This window comes from Temnothorax longispinosus, chromosome 8, assembly GCF_030848805.1.
Source record: "Temnothorax longispinosus isolate EJ_2023e chromosome 8, Tlon_JGU_v1, whole genome shotgun sequence".
In the NCBI taxonomy this organism is placed as follows: Eukaryota; Metazoa; Arthropoda; class Insecta; order Hymenoptera; family Formicidae; genus Temnothorax; species Temnothorax longispinosus.
The window spans coordinates 12044367-12050366 of NC_092365.1; positions in this window are offsets into that span (position 1 = coordinate 12044367).

The following is a 6000-nucleotide window of genomic DNA, read 5'->3' on the forward strand; positions in this document are numbered from 1 at the left end:
CGAATCACAACGACTTTACTCACGCCATCGACGAGTACTCGAGTCACCACGGTTCCGTACGACACCAAAATTGCGGGCGATTTTTCCGTGTCGGCCCCGCCGATCGGCGATCGCCCTCGCGAAATACGAAAAAGAGCTCGAGTCGTGGACGATTCCGCGGCCCGCCACGCTAATCCCGAGATCTCTCGTGAAATTCGGCGATTCCGCGGCACCGCGCCAATTCGACTTCCTCGAAGGCCCGAGCACTCTACGCCTCGTACTTTCCCAAAATTACCGCGCGATCGCCCGGATCCGCAACACGAAATGCGCGATTGCGACTCTAACACATATTGCCATAATTATTTCAACACGAATAAACACGCCACGCGACTGTCGGCCGTGACGATGTTCCCGGGGAGGGCTTAAGTGGTCTCTACTTACGTGAGGATTCGCTCTCGGCGGGGCCCCTGCACGGATTTCGATCCGGTCCTCTCGACACAAGGTAGAGCGCAAGGTGACTATCGGCGCTCATTCTCCAGGCAACAGGTATTTCCTCAGGTAGTAAGGTAGCTGACACGCGATTGGGGCCAGCGCCTCGAGCGAATCCTCTTCACCGCGGGGACGCCAGAGTGGTGACCTTACAGAAATATATGATGTCTCTCGTAGATCTCGGCTTGGTCGTCGGAAGGTGCGTCTCTCGCTCGGCCCGCACGATAGTGGCAGGGCGATGGCCCGCCGGGATTATGCCGATTCCTTGCGCCTGCGCGATGGCGCCGCGAGCCGGTATGCTCGCCGATCCGAGCGCTCCAATCCTGACTCCCAGCGCCACTCCTTCTTGCGGCGCGGCGCACTTTACTTCCGCCTTGATCGCGGTCCTTTTGAAGTAATAGTCCGGCTGTCCGGGCCGCGACTATTATGATCGGCCTTTCGTGGGCCAGGCTGGTCGGGTCATGGCCTCGTCTACCGACGATTTCTTTGTTTCGGGTGGTGGCCTCAGGGTCGTTCACCTTCCCCGGGGCCGATCCGAGGGGGCCCCTACTCAAGTTTTAGGCGTATACAAGACTATGGGATTACTTGGATTACGCTGGACTACATGGAACTACGAGAGATTACTCGAGAGTACGTGGGACTACGCGAGATTACGCGGAACTACGCCGACTACGCGTGATTACGTGAAACTACGCGAGATTACACGTGATTACGTGGGACTACGCGAGATTACACGAAATTACATGGGACTACGCGAGATTACGTCGGACTACACTCAAATGTCTCATGTGAATACTTTAGGAGTTACAGTCAATTGTGTTAACAATGCAATGTTTTGGGCTGGAATGACTCAAATATCTTTTAGACAAAAATGTAGGTGAATTATGAACATTATTTTGTAATGGGAAGAGCAATCAGAAAATAAAAAAGAATTGAATTTTGACATTACAGTGTAAGAAAGGACTAGTAACATCTTAATATATAAAAAATATCCAAGAATGTGTGTGTGGGTCTGGGTTTTTTTTCTGGATCGGTATCCTTATTGGTGTCCTTTCCTTACAATTACATAGGATTTGGTGTAAGATACACATTGCTCTACAGCAAGAAAATAAAATCAGTCAATGAAAGTAAAGGTTTAGGGAGAGATTTGAGGAAACGTTAAATAAAAAAGCTATAACTTTTGGGATCTTTTCCTTCACTTTTTACTTTTGCTTGAACTGCACAGTAGGAAATTTGTGCTGCATTGAAAATAAACATGTATAATATTTAAGACTAAAAAACAAATTAAATAAATAATCAAGTTTTATTTACAGTCAGTCTCAATTTCAGTCTTAAAGCAGTCATATTCTTTGGAATACTAATAGCAATAGCATTGAATGTTTACTTAACTAAAATAAATTGTTTAAGACAATTGAGAATTCACATTAGACATTCAGAAAGGCAGTAACACATAAAGAAATATTTACAACTAAATAAAATAAACATATCAAATTAAACAATATTTAGCATTACAGGAACATAAGAGACCATGTAGGTTTTGTTACATGTAAAAGAAACAAACAAAATTATCTTAAAGTAAGAGAACAATAAATAATACAACAATCACATTCACATGAAAGAGTACAATGCAAAACCAATGTAATAAATATAACAAATCACTTTCACTAGAGTACTTGCAAAACCTATTTAAGGTTTGACTAGTTTCTTAATATCTTGAAGGTAACATTGTAGCACTAAGTCATTCTTAAGTACCTTGGGACGGGGAAGAGTACAGATGTACTTCTCAATATCATAGTATCCATGATTACACAGCCACACAAAAAAAATTTTTGTTCTGATCTGGGGGTCTGACCATGTTTACTTTATGTTTTTGGGGTCGCTGAATCCGAATCCGAGGTCTATTTAACCCCATCAGATCAGGATTATATCACAGAAACAAAAAAAATTTTTGTTCTGATCTGGGGGTCTGACCATGTTTACTTTATGTTTTTGGGGTCACTGAATTCGAATCCGAGGTCTATTTAACCCCATCACATCAGGATTTTGCCATAACCTCAAAAAACAAACCCAACAAGTTGATTTGTTTTGATGTCGTACTGCACCCTTCCATTGACACTCGTCCCATCTTCACTTACATGCACTTTTATTGTTTTAATACCCATGCGGTGCTTCAGCTGACTGATTCTGAAGACACCCTTCTGAATAGGATCACTTGCAGTCAGACATCTTCTTGCGGATGTAATGGATGGGAAATGTAAGTTCTTCTGTAATATTTCATACAGCTGAGGTCCACCAAGAGTGAAACACAAGGTAGCAAATTCTTTTATAGTAGAGCTGTACCTCAGGCCACCTGGTTTTCTTCCTGCATTTGATTTGGCACATTCTAACATTAGTTTTAGAAGCTGACAAATGTCATCAGTGGCATAGTCACAATTCTTTGGAATATTCTTGTTCAGGGACAGGACAACATTTTTCAACCGTTTGTTTTCTGCGAGGATGAGCTCCATTTGATTTAATATTGGGAAAAATTCTTCAATCTTGTGGCAGGAATCAGCAGCTTTAGTAAGCTTTAGCTGATTCCTAGCCGTCCTGCTGTACTGAGACCAGTCTCTTTTTCTGTGGTGGGAGAGGGTGGTTGATTCTTCCCCACCTTCTAAACAAAATCCTGGTCCAAAGAAAGTTTCCACTTTTAAATTGGATTTTGGCGGGGACAACTCCAATATCATATGCAGTTGGGTTTGTATTAGTCTCCTTTCCACCATCAACACTGACTCCCTCAGAATCTGTTGTGCTACTTTTAAACATTGTGCTCAAAGTTTTTTGCCCCGGATCAATTTGTTTCCTCTTCTTTTTTGGTGCACATTTTCTACATGTCTGTAGAAATTTGAGGGACTCCACCGTGTACCAATTTTGCTAATTTTGAAATTTTGAGAGCATATCACACATGTTATACTAGCTATAAGGCCCCCCAAGGGATTTTTCACCACTCTGGGAACAATTGTAGGAGAATCATAATCTATTTCACCCTTTTCATTCACATGTAGAAAATTTGAAGCATTTTTTTCAAACCATTTCTGGATGTTATTTGTCAAAATTTCTGTTTCTGTCAAAATATTGTCAGAATCATTTGAGCTGTTGTCAGAAGGCTTAGGCTTCTTGGTAGGAGCTAGTTTAGATGGCGCAAAACATTTTTTAAAAATAAATGCTACTTGAGTTTTCTTTTTGTTAGCTTCTTCCAGGAGATTATGAGCTACAGCAGATGCTTCTAATATGGTATTCCGTTGTCCGTTGAAGAATCTAATCTAATTATCAGTATGTCATAAACATTTAAACAAGAATATTATTTCTTCCAATCCAAGAATATTCTATTTTATTCCAGTTTATTCTTCTTATTCCAATGCTACAAAAAGAAAGTACATTATTTGTTTGTCATTCCTTTTAGATAATTAAAAGGTAGGTGTAGCATATATATCGGAGTTACTCAATATGGAATCTTTTATCTAAAGCAAAATTAACAACACTTTTATTAAAGTTTACGGATTATTAAAGAACTTTTATTACATTCGAGATTTAAGTATTATTATGCAAATACATATTAGTGACCACATATTGATATATTTATAAAATAAATAAAAATTAAGAAGATATAATTATGTCCTTTTTAATAAAAAATATATATATTTTTTATTAAAAAGGACATAATTATATCTTCTTAATTTTTATTTCTCTAAATTAATAACTATTGTATTATAGATAATTCTTTGAGTCTTTATTTTTATATCTCTATTGTTAATGTTTATTTTTCGTATGAATATACCTGTTGCGACAAATTATTTGCTGAAGTTCTTTTTTAGGGGTACGATCAGAGATTTATAAAATTTCTGATAATGATATACGTCCATCTATATCTTAAAAAGATTATTTAAGCTTGGCACTACAAAACATGGTGGATTAACTGCAAAAAAATATTGTATAGTTATTATAAAAGTATAATGTAAAATTAATGTATAAATTAATGATTATATATATATATATATATATATATATATATATATATATATATATATATAAGGAAAGAATAAATTTTAATTTATATTTTATCAATATAATGATGAAAATAGATATTTGTTAATTTTGATATACAAGGTGTCCTAAGATTTCACCGATAAACTGCAGTAGTATATTCTACAAGTAAAAATAAGAAAAAATATTATATGGAGTTTGGCTAGAAATACTTTATAACAAAATTATAAAGAAATATTGAAATAAAACATGAAATAGGTAAAAATAATCCTATAACCTTTGAAATTGCCAGATTTAAGCGGATAATATTCACAGTCAAATCTTATTTTTAAGAACAATCTTAAGATGTCACAAACCAATCACAAAGCCGTATTAGCATTAAAGAAGTTACTTAAGACGGTCTTGAAATAAAATCTAACTATGAAAACCAGCCTTAACGTGTCTTGATTTTTACTTAAACTGGGGAACGTTAAAAAAATCAGGTTTGCAGATTACAGAAGTGACTTTGCGTGAAGATTTCATACAACAAATTAATAATTTAATTATTGAGATACAACAAAATTTTTAGAAAGTTTGTATTATAATAAGTTCCATATTACATTGATATCTCTTTCAAGGTGGTATTATCGCGCAAGGATAAAATTTTGAAATGTATTACTAATTGTGACTCGATTCATTCATATTTTGTACAATAGAAAATTTGTTATTATCTATATATCATGTTCTATTTTAACATATCTATTGTTAATATGATTACTTTTGTACTGTAAACCTTATTTTTTAAAGTTTCTCATAAGTAAAAATCAAAAGACGTTAAGTCTGGAAATCTTAGATCTCTCTAAAGATCAGAGAATTATTTTTATTTATTTTATATACTGTTTCAATATTTGTTTATATCTTTGTAATAAAGCATTTCTAGCCAAACTTTATATATATTTTTCTTATTATTATTTGTGTAATATACTTCCGCAGTTTGTCGGTTAAATCCTGGAATAACCTGTATATATATATATATAGAAGAGAGTTATTAAATGCGTACTGATTTTCTGAAGCGTACCTTTTTAATATTTTACATTTTTTCTTAATACAATCTTTCTACAATCAATATTTAGTGATAAAAATATAACATGAATAAAAAATGAGTGATATAGACAAAATTTTGCCGTGTTTTGTACATGTTATCAGCATAAATTTATTTATTTAATTTTATAATAAATATTTATTTGATTATAAAATAATAATATTGACTTTATCATTAAGTGTATATAATTTTTTATATAACTAAATTTTAAAATAAAGTAAATTCTATTAATAAATGTAAGTATTTTACCTGTAGTTTGTATTGTACCCATTATTTTAACTTTGTCACCTTTTTTTATATCAAGATGGTTATAAATATTTGGATTAAAATTTATTATATGAACTTTCAATCTATATTCTCCATCAGTTAACGATCCGCAACCGATTGTTTTATTCAATTTATTGTTGTAAATTATAGCAAAATTCGTC